Raw genomic sequence first — 14,928 nt, 5'->3', positions numbered from 1 at the left:
AGGTGAACCTTCCTTTTACCCAGAGAGTGGTGAGAATGTGGAACTCGCTACCACAGGGAGTGGTTGAGGTGAATAGGACAGATACATTCATGGGGAGACTGGATAAACACATGAGGGAAAGAGGAAGAGAGAGTTCTGCTGATAGGATTGGATGAAAAAGGATAGGTGGAGGCTAGAGTGCAGCAGAAACACCAGCATGAACTAGAGGGGCTGAAAGGCCTGCTTCTGTGCTGTATACCCTGTGTAATTCTGTGTAATGTTACAAGGTACGGTAGTCTAATGGTTATGTTACTGGTTCTGGGGGCTGACAGAAAAGTGGAGTTAAAGCCACAATCAGATCAGCCATGATCTGATTGAATGGTGGAGCAGGCTCGAGGGGCCGAATGGCCTACTCCTGCTCCTATTTCTTACGATCTTGTGCACGATTAGAGGCCTGGATTAATAATCTAGCAGAACCTGAGTTCAAATCATTTGGAATTTCAATCTAGAAATAAAAAGCTAGTGTCAGTAAAAGCGACCATGATATTGTTGTCACTAAGTTCCTTCTCGGGAAGGAAATCTTCTGCCCTTACCCAGTCTGACCTACATATGACTCCAGTCCCACACCTACATGGTTGACATTTAACTGAAGTGGCCCAGGAAGCCATTTAGTTGTGTCCAGTGTACCGAGGGAGGGACAATAAATGCTGGCGTTTCTGATGATGCCTACTTTCTAAGAGTGAATGAGAGTGTTGCAATCAAACCTGATATTGTACTGAGCTGTGCTGCTTTGGGAATTAATCAGTTTACCTGTTTTCAATTGCAGAATATTCAATTTAATTCTAGCACTTAACTCAGTTATTCCAGATAAATGACTCATGAGTGTAATTATACTTATGATAGATGATTTACCCTGCATCTGTTAAGTGGTGTATGTGGGTTTGATTATTATGGGATGCACAAGATTTTCGAGTCATTGTGACTGTGAATAAATGCGAAGGAATAAGACTTCAGAAACCATATTGTAACATAAAGGCTGTTGGGAATGTGCTGAAAGATTAAGGAAATGTGCGGATAAATAAAACTAAACAATATCCATGAAGAATGAGGATTGAGCTCTGGGATTTGAAGATGTGGAATTTGCTGTCGGGGCAGAGTTGTGGACAGACAGGGTCTGAGACAGAGCAGATAGAGCAGGGTTATCCAACCTTTTCACGTGGTGGGGGCGGGTGGGGTGGGGTGCAGCAATACAATTGTTGTCTTATCTGGGGGGCCGGTGAGACAATTTCAGAAAGATAAAGGCATTAAAAATTACCTTACTATTAATCAAAACAACAACAAATGTGCATTTTTGTGAAGAAGCTTTAAATGAGAAGATTAATTTATTGACTTACTTTCCCATCACTATCTTTGATACTGATTTAGTGAGATAACTGGCATTTTTACAAGTAGTCAGTGTTTGTCTGCACACTTGTAGTGATGTGGAGTATTCCAGATAGATGTCCATCTATCAAAAGTGATCTTGATCACTCTGTCTCCCTCTCTCTCTGTCTCTCTCTCTGTCTCTCTCTCTGTCTCCCTCTCTCTCTGTCTCCCTCTCTCTCTGTCTCTCTCTCTCTCTGTCTCTCTCTCTCTCTCTGACTCTTTCTCTCCCTGTGCTCCCCCCTCTCTGTGTTAGGAACATAGGAACATGGGAGCAGGAGTAGGCCATTCAGCCCATTGAGCCTGCCCCACCATTCAATATGATCATGGCTGATCATCCACTTCAATGCCTTTTTCCACACTATCCTCATATCCCTTTATGTCATTTGTATTTAGAAATCTGTCAATCTCTGCTTGAAACATACTCAATGACTGAGCTTCCACAGCCCTCTGGGGTAGAGAATTCCAAAGATTCACAACCCTCTGAGTGAAGAAATTTCTCATCATCTCTGTCCTAAGTGGCTTCCCCATTACATTGAAATTGTGTCCCCTGGTTCTAGACTCCCCAACCAGTGGAAACACCTTAGCTGCATTTAACCTGTCTATCACTTTAAATATTTTGTAGGTTTCAGAGATCACCTCTCATTCTTCGAAACTCTAGAGAATACAGGCCCATTTTCCCCAATCTCTCTTCATAGGACAGTCCCACCATCCTAGGAACAAGTCTGGTGAATCTTCGTTGCACTCTCTCTATGGCAATAATAACCATCCTAAGGTAAGGGAACTGCACACAGTACTCCAGGTGCGGTCTAACCAAGGTTCTATACAATTGAAGCAAGACTTCACTACTTCTGTACTCAAATCCTCTTGCGATAAAGGATAACATACCATTAGCCTTCTTAATTGCTTGCTGCACCTGCATCTTAGCTTTCAGTGACTTATTGACAAGGACACCCAGGTCCCTTTGTACATCTACACTTTCTAATCTCTTACCATTTAAGTAATACTCTGCACATCTGTTCCTCCTACCAAAATGGATACCCTCATATTTTTCCACATTATAGTCCATCTGCCACATTTTTGCCCATTCACTAAGTCTGTCCAAATCCCCTTGAAGCCGCTTTGCATCTTCCTCACAACATAGATTCCCACCTAGTTTTGTGTCATCCACGAACTTGGAAATATTACATTTGGTCCCCAGATCGAAATTATTGATATATATTGTGAACAGCTGGGGCCCAAGCACTGACCCCTGTGGTACCTCACTACTCACAGCCTGCCAACGAAGGAAATAATGTGCTATTTCCCCCACTCTGCGTTTCGTTCCACCCATGTCAATTAACCCGCTCTCTGTGCCCCCCCTTTCTGTCTCTGTCCCCCTACTTTCTTTCTCTGCCCTCCTTTCTCTCTCTTTCTCCCTCTCTGACAGTTGTAGGGAGTGGGAGCGCTCAGCACAGCAGCTTTGTGGTTGGTCAGTTTTTTAAAAAAACATTGCAAGTCAGTTTTACAGCTGACAGGTGCTGCACGAGAGCGGGAACAGCGGTTTCCCAACTTCAAACAGATTTGGGGTTTCCTGACTTTTTTTTAAAAGGCCGCCAGAAAGTTCAGAAGCCGCTGTTTCCGATGTCAGCACCTGTCAGCTGTGAAACTGATAGCGTGATTTTTTTTTAAAAAGCAGTTCTGGAAGAAGAAGACAGTGAGACATTTCGAATCTTTGAAATACATCTGCGGGCTGGATGGAAACATTTGGCGGGCCAGATCCTGGCCTGCGGGCCATATGTTGGACAACCCTGAGATAGAGAGAGGGGCAAAAAGAGAGAGACTGAGACCACAAAGAGGAAAAGTCAAACTGAAAGAACATACATTTCCATAGCATCTTTCACAATCTCGTGATATCCCTAAGCACTTTACAACCAATGAAGTATTTTTTAAAGTGCAGTCACTGTTATAATGTAGGGAAATGCAGCATCCAATTTGTGCACAGCAAGCTCCCACAAACAGCAATGTGATAATGACCAGATAATCTGTTTTTGTCATGTTGATTTAGAGATAAATATTGTCCATGATAATGGGGATAGCTCCCTTGCTATTCTTCAAAATAGTGACCATGGGTTATTTTGCGTCCACCTGACTAGGGAGGTTAATGTCCCATCTGAAAGATGGCACCTCTGACAGTGCTGCACTCCCTCAGTACTGCATTGGAGTGTTGGCCTAGATTTTGTGCTCGCATCTCCATAGTGGAATGTGAACCTGTGACCTCCTAACTCAGAGGTGTGTGAGATACCCACTGAGCCACTGCTACCAGGTGGAGATGTATTCAGATTATTTATAAATGTGAAATGAGTGTTTTCAACGGCCGTTAACCGAGTCGGATGCCAGCTCTTTTGAGAGTAATTAGCATCTGAGATTGGTGAATGTTGATATTGACTGATGCAGAATACATGGTGTAACCAGAGGAAAAACAGGCAGAATTTTTACTAATTTGCATTGTCTTTTAAATTATTTTGCTCCTGTTAAATACTATTTTCTAGTGTAGGTTCGCTGGATGGCTGAACAGTATATTAGGTTTGTGCATTGCCCCATTACTCTACCTTTTTTGAGGTCGCTTTAAAGGTGGTTTTACGAAGCAAAGCCACCCTTGCTCATCAATGGTTTGCCAAAATTTAAATTATGGGAATGATTGGAGCTCATGTTTTGTGATTGGTGCTAAAGGTCACAGAGCTTCCAATAAGATTTAATCATCTATCACTGACTGTGTCAGTTCAACTCCCGTGTGTGCTCAGAATAGTATATTCAGCAGGTTAAGGATTATTCATTGTATAACTGTACAAAGTTGTTGTTTATTCAGCAGGACATGGATTAATCACTGTGTAACTGCACAGAGTCACTGTTTATTAATCAGGGTAAGGATTGCTCACTGTGTAACTGCACAGGTTTGCCGTTTCTTCAGTAGTGTAAGGGTTGCTCACTGTATAAGTGCACTGAGTCACTGTGGTGCCGGAGTGTGTCATTGTAGCATACAGTAGCTGCAAAAATAGAGGATGGGCCCCCTCTCCAAGCAAACACTCCCGGTACCCTAAATCAAAGCCTGGCTCTGCAAAACTGTAATTCGTCAGCAATATGCTCCCCCAGAACCCCTGTTCCTCTCACAGCTCCTGTGCAGGGGTGAACCAGAGTTTGAGCAATCGCAGTCCAGCACACTTCTCAACTGTCTCATTTTAACTGGGACATTGCAGCATTAAACAGCACCATTCACAGGCTGACAGGCTCATTTCATAGAAAGCCACACCAGATCTGAATTGTGACCTATCAACACTGCAGGAGGCGAGAGGTCACCTGTACAGCATGGAGACTTTGAATGATAAAGGAGAGAAGGTCAGAAATGGCTCTCATTCTGTTAGACATCTCTTTTTGTGTGGCTGGAGTTTGGTCGCAAGTGTGAAGGTGTAGGACTGTGCGGAGTGTACAATTGCCAGGAGTTTCAGAAAATCGAATTACCGCGAGTAATGGCTGCCAGTCTGTAATAGTGCAGTGACACATTATACACACTGTGTGTGCCCATGACATCGTTTTGGTTTTATTTATTTGCCTTCTAAAAGAGAGAAATCTCTTTCATAAAACGGAGGCATTTCACATTAATCAGCCTGCAGAGAGAAGACTGAGCACGGGGGAAGATAATGTCAGGAGGGAAATGTAATAACTCATAAGTAAAATATTTTCCGTATCATTTTGCAACTTTGTGGGGTGATAAATGTGACTTTATATAATGTGCTTTGTATGTATTATAAAATCTGTATTATTTTGATATTTTCACTGGTTAGCACTCAATAAATGATACAGAGGTTCTAGGCTGGAGTACAGAAATCAGCTCAGAAGAGATATTAATTTTGTCTGTTTTAAAAACAAAACTATCCAGCTATATATTAATGTATTCACAATCTTAGTTTGTATCTAATTCCTCTCAGCATTTCCAATTATAAATTCCTGTGTCCACTGTTACAATGGAAACTGCCTATGTCATTGAACAATGGGGGCAGTTTCATGAGGAGATGGATTTGGTACTGAATCTTGGAACAAATCATTGAACGACTCAGCACAGAAGGAGGCTATTCAGCCCACTGTGCCTGTGCTAGCCCTTTAGTAGAGTATACACATTCCCACAAGGAGGAAAGGAAGGGCTAGAGCTCGCTGGATGGCAAAAGATGTAGAGATTAAAATGAATCAGGAAAAGGAGGCTTATGATGAATGTAAACTATATTATACAGTTGAGAGTCAAGCTGAATATAGACAGCACAGAGGAGATCTAAAAATGGAAATGAGAGAGGCAAAGAGAGAAGATAAGAATAGATTAGCAGTTAACACTAAAGAGAATGCAGAAGTCCTTTTTTTATTCATTCATGGGATGTGGGTGTCGCTGGCTAGGCCAGCATTTATTGCCCATCCCTAATTGCCCTTGAGAAAGTGGTGATAAGCTGCCTTCTTGAACCACTGCAGTCCATGTGGGGTAGGTACACCCACAGTGCTGTTAGGAAGGGAGTTGCAGGATTTTGACCCAGCGACAGTGAAGGAACAGCGATATAGTTCCAAGTCAGGATGGTGTGTAACTTGGAGGGGAACTTGCAGGTGGTGGTGTTCCCATGTATCTGCTGCTCTTGTCCTTCGAGGTGATAGAGGTCGCGGGTTTAGAAGGTGCTGTCTAAGGAGCCTTGGTGAGTTGCTGCAATGCATCTTGTAGATAGTTGTTAGGACTGGGTGAGGAAGGGGTCTCAGGCTCCCCTCTTGCCCCTTTCCCAGTTTGGCCATAACAGGGTTTATTTTTTTTAAAACACAGTGATTTTTAGCTTATCCCCTCAATGAGTCCTTTGCTCACTGCACTCTAATTGTAATCGGAAATGAACCAATCAGACAGGTTTTCTTAGGTTTAAACAAGAAAGATGTAAGTTTATTAGCCTTATAATGCAAACTCAGTTAAAATTACTAACATGCGTGACGCAACCACACTAGCATGCACACGAGAGAAACACACACACAAATAGATACAGAGGGGAGGAAAGAATTGGGGGGAGGGTGGTATTTGAAGTAGAATTCGTAATAAAGAAAATTCATTTACTGGATGGAAATGTCCTTGATAAAAACTGAAGTCTTGGAGTTCTCGCTGGGGCCCAGTGTACACTATCAAACTTGCTTCTCTGGTAGCAGAATGCTGAAGAAGTGCTCTGTCTTGAGGCTGAAACTGCTACCGTGGTTCCCTGAGACTTTGCTGTAGAGAGAGACAGGGAGAGAGAGCTTCCTTCTCTTTTGGCTTCAATTTGCAGTCTCCAAAAAAAAACCCTTTCTGTGTGGCACAATTCAAACAGTCTCCAGTCTGGCCAGCAGGTAAGTCATGTGACCATCTCTTTGTTTGAAACAACAACTTCTGTGGGGGTTGTTGATTCTCAAAGTTCTCAAGTCACACTCAGTGGGGTGTGTTCTGGCTCTTACACAAATTAAGAATGTTGAGTATCGTGATTGCCCAGATTGCCCAATCCTGTTAATTGAATCAGGGAGTACTCCCATTGCCACTCTATTCAACTGTCTCTCAGAATGCAAATGTGCAACCATGTTTTCAGCTGTTCAACTCTGTTATCTTTTTAAAGCAAGTTCTGTGCAATGTCCAGTAAAAAAGGTTCAAGTAGTGTCCCATATGATGAAATTAATATGTTTCCATTTGGCAGGTGTGGTTTCTGCTGCCACTGTGCGTCGGTGGTGGAAGGAGTGAATGTTTGTAGATGGGGTGACAATCAAGTGGGCTCCTTTGTCCTGGATGGTGTCGAGCTTCTTGAGTGTTGTTGAAGCTGCACCCATCCAGGAGAGTATTCCATCACACTCATGACTTGTGCCTTGTAGATGGTGGACAGGCTTTAGGGAGTCAGGAGGTGAGTTACTCGCCACAGGTTTCCTAGCCTCTGAACTGCTTTTGTAGACACAATAATTCTGTGGCTATTCCAGTTCAGTTTCTGATCAATGGTAACCCCCAGGATGTTGATAGTGGAGGATTCAGCGATGGTAATGCAATTGAATTAATTTCAAGGGGAGATGGTTAGATTCTCTCTTGCTGAAGATGGTCATTGCCTGGCACTTGTGTGGTGCGAATGTTACTTGCCACTTATCAGCCCAAGCCTGGATATTGTCAGGTCTTGCTGCATTTCTACATAGACTGCTTCAGTATCTGAGGACTGAATATTGCACAATCATCAGGAACATCCCCACTTCTGATTGAAGGAAGGTCATTGATGAAGCAGCTGAAGATGGTTGGGCTGAGGACACTACCCTGAGGAACTCCTGCAGTGATGTCCTGGAGCTGAGATGATTGACCTCCAACAATCACAATCATCTTCCTTTGCGCTAGGTATGACTCCAACCAGCGGAGAGTTTTCCCCCTGATTCCCATTGACTCCAGTTTTGCTAGGGTCCCTTGATGCCATACTCGGTCAAATGCTGCCTTGATGTCAAGGGCAGTCACTGTCACCTCACCTCTTGAGTTCAGCTCTTTTGTCCATGTTTGAACCAAGGCTGTAATGAAGTCAGGAGCTTAGTGGCCCTGGCGGAACCCAAACTGAGCGTCACTGAGCAGGTTATTGCTAAGCAAGTGCTGCTTGATAGCACTGTCGATGACACCTTCTATCATTTTACTGATGATCAAGAGTAGACTGATAGGGCAGTAATTGGCCAGGTTGGATTTGTCCTGCTTTTTGTGCACAGGACATACCTGGGCAATTTTCCACATTGCCGGGTAGATGCCAGTGTTGTAGCTGTACTGGAACAGCTTGGCTAGAGGAGCAGCAATTCTGGAGCACAGGTCTTCAGTACTATTGCCAGAATGTTGTCAGGGCCCATAGCTTTTGCAGTATCCAGTGCCTTCAACCGTTTCTTGATATCACACAGAGTGAATTGGATTGGCTAAAGACTGGTATCTGTGATGCTGGGGACTTCAGGAGGAGGCTGAGTTGGATCATCCACATATAAACATATAAATAGTGAAAGGATAGTTAAAGGATGGGTGGGACCCATTAGTAACCAAAAAGGAGACCTTCTTCTGGAGGTAGAGGACATGGCTGAGATGCTCAATGAGTATTTTACATCTGTCTTTACTGGACAAGAGGATGCTGCCAACAAAGCAGTAAAGGAAGATATCGGACAGGATAAGAATAGATAAAGGGGAGGAACTTAACAGGTTGACAGACCTCAAAATAGAAGTCACCTGGTCTGGATTGGATGCATCCGAGGTTACTGAGGGAAGTAAGGTGGAAATGGCAGGGGCTCTGGTCACAATCTTCCAATCCTCCTTAGCTTTGGGAATGGTAAAGAGGGCTGGAAGATGGCAAATGTTCTAACCGCTATTTAAAAAAACAGGAGAGGGATAAACCCATCGACTACAGACCAGTCAGCTAAACATCGTCAGTGGGAAAACCTTTAGAAACTATAGTTAATTGGAATTTGGAATAGTATGGATTAGTAAATGAAAGTCAGCAGGGATTTTTTGCAGGCAAATCATGTTTGACTAACTTGATTGAGTTATTTGATGAAGTAACAGAGAGGGTTAATGAGGGCAGTACAGTTGATGCTGTGTAAATGGACTTTCAAAAGGCCTTTGACAAAATACCACATATTAGAATTATTAGCAAAATTAAAGTCCATGGCATTAAAGGGGCATTGCCTGTGTGGGTATGAACTTTGCTAAGAGACAGAAAGCAGAGTGTTGGTGAACAGTTGTTTTTCAGACTGGAGGGGAGTATGCAGTGGTGTTCCCCAGGGTTTGGTATTAGGGCTACTGCTCTTTTTGATATAGATTAATGACCTGGATTTGGGTTTACAGGGATAGAAACATAGAAACATAGAAAAGTAGGAGCAGGAGTAGGCCATTCGGCCCTTCGAGCCTGCACTGCCATTCAATACGATCATGGCTGATCATCCAAACTTAATACCCCCATTCCCGCTTTCTCCCCGTATCCCTTGATCCCTTTAGCCCTAAGAACTATATCTAATTCTTTCTTGAATATATTTGATTTGGCCTCAACTGCTTTCTGTGGTAGAGAATTCCACAGGTTCACCACTCTCTGGGTAAAGAAATCCCTCCTCATCTCAGTCCTAAATGGCTTACCCCTTATCCTTAGATTGTGACCCCTGGTCCTGGACTCCCCCGCCATCGGGAACATCCTTCCTGCATCATTTCAAAGTTTTCATAGGCACAAAGCTTGGAAATGTAGTAAACAATAGGGACAGTAACAAACTTCAGGAGGACGTTGACAAGCTAGTCATATGGACAGAAACAAGGCAGATGAAATTTAGCATAAACAATTGTGAAGTAATACATTTTGGTAGGAAGAATGTGGCGAGGCAATATAAACTAAATGGTGCTTTTTTTTTTATTTGTTCATGGGATGTGGGTGTCGCTGGCTAGGTCAGAATTTGTTGCCCATCCCTAATTGCCCTTGAGAAGGTGGTGGTGAGCTGCCTTCTTGAACCGCTGCAGTCCATGTGAGGTAGGTACACCCACAGTGCTGTTAGGAAGGGAGGTCCAGGATTTTGACCCAGCGACAGTGAAGGAACGGTGATATAGTTCCAAGTCAGGATGGTGTGTGACTTGGAGGGGAACTTTCAGGTGGTGGTGTTCCCATGTGTCTGCTGCCCTTGTCCTTCTAGGTGGTAGAGGTCGCAGGTTTGAAAGAGGCTGCAGGAACAGAGGAATCTGGAGGTGTATGTACACAAAGCTTTAAAGGTAGCAGGGAAAGTTTAAAAGGTTGTCTAAACAAAAACATATGGGATCCTTAGTTTTATTAATAGAGAAATAGAGTAAAGGAAATTGTTCTAACGTTTTATAAAACACTGTTAGGCCTCAGTTGGAGTATTGTGTTCAATTCTGGTTACGACACTTTAGGAAGGATGTCAAGGTGCTTCCGAGGGTACAGAGGAGATTTCCCAGAATAATGGCAGGGATGAGAGACCTCAGTTATGTGGAGAGGCTGGGCTTTTTCACCCTGGATCAGAGAAGGCTAAGAGGAGAATTGATAGAGTTGTTCAAAATTATGAAAGGCTTTGATAAAGTAAGTAAGGATGAACTGTTTCCAGTGGCAGGAGCGTTACTAACCAGAAGATACAGATTTAAGGCAATTGGCAAAAGTACCAGCTGGGAGATAATTAAACTTTTTTATTACACAGCAAGTTGTTGTGATCTGGAACGTGCTGCCTGAAAGGGCGGTGGAAGCAGATTCAATAGTAACTTTCAAAAGGGAATTGGATAAATACTTGAAAAGGAAAAGAGTTATTGGGAAAAGAGTATTCAAGTGAGACTAATTGGATAGCTCTTTCAAAGAGCCAGCACAGACACGATGGGCTGAATGGCCTCCTGCTGTGCAGTGCCACTCAAATCCTATAATTCACTATGGGTGGTTTCAGTGATCTAATTCTTAAATAGAGACACAGTCCACTGCTGCCAGGATGCAGTTTCTGTTGCTTTCATCCATTTTGCAGTTTGTCATCGAGGATTTGCTTTGCCAAAAGGATTGTTAGCAATCTATAAGATTCAGCTGAGGTTGCTTTCTATGTGAGGCCTCGGTGTATGTGATCACAGCCTGATCACAAAGGGCAGCAACTCCTCTCGTTGTTGGGTCAGTAAACGCACTGTCCATTTGTGCAGCACTGTGAGTCAGGAATGTCCCTGCTTCGAGCTCTGCTCTCCACTGGATCTGCTGCTGAGATCCAGGGGACTATTGCAGTTGGTTTAGAAATCACTCTGGTGGTGAGAAAAGAGGAAATGAGTCGGGGTTCCTGCTTCTGATCACTGTGTGGAGACTCAGAGCCTCCTCTAACTGCAAATTCCCCTCCAGCCTCCAGCTCACTCTCCCCTTGACTCGGTCTCCAGCTCCCCCTCCAGTCTCCAGCTCCCCCTCCCCCCTCCAGTCCCCAGCTCCCCGTCCAGTCTCCAGCTCCCCCTCCCCCTCCTGCCTCTAGTTCCCCCTCCCCCTCCTGCCTCCAGTTCCCCCTCCCCCCTCCAGTCTCCAGCTCCCCCTCCCCCTCCAGTCTCCAACTCACCCTCCCGCCCCACCCCCAGTCTCTATTTCGCCCTCCCCCCTCCACTCCTGTTCACCATCTTTCATCAACAGATGTCAGAGGTCAGTGCTGGGGAATGGAATACTTTCCATTTGTTCTGGAATGTGTTCGTTGTATATTAATTTGGGGTGTAATTGTATTCAGGTAGTGGGCATTCATTGGAGATTCACCTGAGCTCATATATATAGGAGCAGACTGAAACTGGTAACTGGGTTGGAGATGCATGAAATGTAATGTGTGTCTCCGTAAATAAATAACTTGTAAATATGTAAAGACTAGACTCCAGTTCTACCCTTAACTGACTGGCTATCACCATCAAACACTCCCAGGGCAGGTACAGCACGAGGTTAGATACAGAGTAAAGCTTCCTCTACACTGTCACCATCAAACACTCCCAGGGCAGGTACAGCATGAGTTAGATACAGAGTAAAGCTTCCTCTACACTGTCACCATCAAACACTCCCAGGGCAGGTACAGCACGAGGTTAGATACAGAGTAAAGCTTCCTCTACACTGTCACCATCAAACACTCCCAGGGCAGGTACAGCACGAGGTTAGATACAGAGTAAAGCTTCCTCTACACTGTCCCCATCAAACATTCCCAGGGCGGGTACAGCACGGGGTTAGATACATCCGCCGGTACGCTTGAGGCCTTCCGCGACCGGTGGGCACCGCAGGGACTGGAGTGCATCATCGACGCCGAGAATGGCATTTTAATTTGAGTTTTTTGTTTATCTGTTTTAATAAAGTTATTTTAAAACTGTAAATATGTACATAAAGGGGGCCTGAGGGATAAAGGCCCCCTCGATGTGAAAAATATAAAAGGGGCCTGGGGTATAAAGGTCACCTTGTAAAAAAAAAAAAAAACGGGGTTAGATACAGAGTAAAGCTCCCTCTACACTGACCCATTGTCATGTCTCTGGATATAACAGGCTACAGATGCGATTCTGCCTGTTTTGTGTCTCTGACTGAAGCCGATTTCACACCCAGCATGAAAACCAGACACTCAGGTTGTGATGAAAGATCACACACCTGAAACGTTAACACTGTTTCTCTCTGCACAGATGCTGCCAGACCTGCTGAGTATTTCCAGCACTTTCTGTTTTTAATTCCCGTAGTGATCGTCTTCCTTTCAATTTCTGATTGTCTCTTTCCCTTTGCCTCGTGTGAGCCTCGGGACATTATTGATTCATTAAATATTCATTGCAAAGCAGTCACCCTGTGAGCTGACAGGTTTGCTGATCCCCACCACAGTCCATGCCCACTTTTTACAGGGCCAAATGAAGTCAGGGTCTGACATTGGAAGGTAAAATGTGTGCATTTTAATGAACTCTCCCTTGTCTTGGAGAGGAGCCCAGTGACCAGCACAGTTCATCTTCTGTGCTGCCGAATGTTAGTGAGTGCACTTTGTGTCGAGGATCTCTGGAGGACAGGATGAGAAGGTCCATTGTCCTACATAAATAAAAACAAAAAAAAAAGGAATAATCTAGGGCTTGAAACAGAAAAGTTGCTTTTGTAATAAATCCGTTGTGAGCTGACTTCCATTCCCTGTTTCTGGCACTCGGTTACTCTGTAATATTTTAACCTGTTGCTCTTTTTATCTGTCTCTGGTTCAGTCACAGAGAGAGTGATGGGTGTGTGTATATCAGGGTTTCGTAAAAGATTTGTTCTACATCAGTGAACTCCCCTGATGGAACGGTACAGAAAGGAGTCGATTAATTGGCCAATTTTCAAAGCGCACTTTTCTTTTATATCCCATTCTCTTTGTCGTGAGTTCCTGTTATGCTTTCACATTGTGACTCTCTCTGCTTTTTGTGAGATGTCCTGTTAATCCATGACATTCAAAAGAAGGTACAGGGGGATTCACAAGAGGGAGTTAAGACAGTAAATGTCCTCGGTTACTGTACATTGTAATGTTAATCGCAGCGTCCGCTGTGAGCTGATCACACCAACTGCTTACATGCTAATCATTCTCCTTTCTACCTTCATAATTAACTGATCCGAGGAACCTCTTCTCTCCTTGGGCTCAAGCTTTTCAAACCCACACACTGTGACGTTGAACAATTGGTTCCAGGAGACTGGGGAGAACTCCCCTGCTGTTCTTCCAACTAGTGCCATGGGATCTTTCCCAACCTGAGAGGGCAGACAGACTCTCCTCTCTAATATCCCACCAGAACAATAAGTTTTCTGTCTCCCATTTTTTCCAATATTATTCAGGAAAAGCAAGAACTAATTTAGTGCATTTCTGTAGCGCCTTTCCTGACCTCACGATGTCCCAAAGGCTTTACAGCTAGTGACGTACTTCTTTGAAGTGTTACAATGGTTGAAATAGGCAACCAATTTGCGCACAGCAAGATCATGTAAGCATTAATGGGATAAATGATTGGATAATCTGTATTAGTGATGCTGGTTAAGGAATAAATATTAGCCAAGGCACTGGGGAGAACTCCCCCAGTCTCCTTCAAAAAGGTTTTCATCCACCTCTCGGCCCTCAATTTAACACCGGACCTGAGACAGCACTTCTGACAGTGCTGCACTCCACTGGGAGGGTCAGCCTAGATTTATTGGTTGAATCCTGGAGTGATGTTTGGACTTGGCAATTATCTGAGTCAGAGGTGAGAGTGTTTCCCACGAAACCATAAACCATTACCTGACACCATGAACTGGTGAGGAACTGCTCTGGTTTGTGCTCCTGGAACTGAATGTACGAGGGTGGGAGGTGAGTCAATATTGGACCTGATTTCAACTTGTTCAAAATACATCCACTTGCACAGAGTTCAAATTGGGGAGTCTTGTCTCCAACACAGCGAGGGTGCAGGGAGGAGGGAGCAATTGGGAGCGGGGAGTATGGAGGAACGGTTTGAAGCTCAGGAAGAGGAGGAGAGATATGTTGAGAGGAGCTGCTTGTTTTTTGCTGTTTATAGGAGCAGGAGAGCAGCTGAGTGAAGACATTTCCCGAAAAGTAAAGAGGAAATCTGGAGTGACAGTCACTCCTGAGCTATTCCCCTGTGATTCTACAGTCTGAGTGCAAACTGCAGACGAACTCCCACCAAGTCCCGTTCACTCATCACCCACTCTGCTTACTGACTTACTTTGGCTCCAGGTCCAGCAAAGCCTCGATTTTAAAATTCTCATCCTGGTTTTCAAATCCCCCCATCACCCCGCCCATTCCAGGCTGTAATCTCGTGAAGGCAGCAGGACTCCTGGCACCAGGCCGAAAAGGTAGTGGGGAGGGGGCCCTGCCTCGGCCTTTTTGAGCACCCACCCACCCACCACCCCCCACCCCCCGTCCCCCAGTACGATCATGTTGTTTTTCCAGCAGGGGTCCCCCTTGGGCCACAGATTATCCACAGAGGAGTGACCCTCCCCCCCCAGGCCCGCAGGGAGGATGCCTCATTTTACTGGGCACCCTCCCCACGTGGCGGAGGCACCTCCCACT

At 44.5% G+C, this 14,928-nt stretch overlaps 1 protein-coding gene across 2 annotated transcripts in view; it reads left to right on the top strand.

Annotated features, from left to right (window-relative positions):
- ca10a (carbonic anhydrase Xa) overlaps positions 1-14,928 on the top strand; it is a 640,282-nt gene that overhangs the window by 273,355 nt on the left and 351,999 nt on the right. The window lies entirely within an intron of this gene.

The sequence above is a fragment of the Heterodontus francisci genome, chromosome 26 (genome assembly GCF_036365525.1).
Source record: "Heterodontus francisci isolate sHetFra1 chromosome 26, sHetFra1.hap1, whole genome shotgun sequence".
NCBI classification, from domain to species: Eukaryota; Metazoa; Chordata; class Chondrichthyes; order Heterodontiformes; family Heterodontidae; genus Heterodontus; species Heterodontus francisci.
This window is presented reverse-complemented; position numbering and strand designations above follow the sequence as displayed.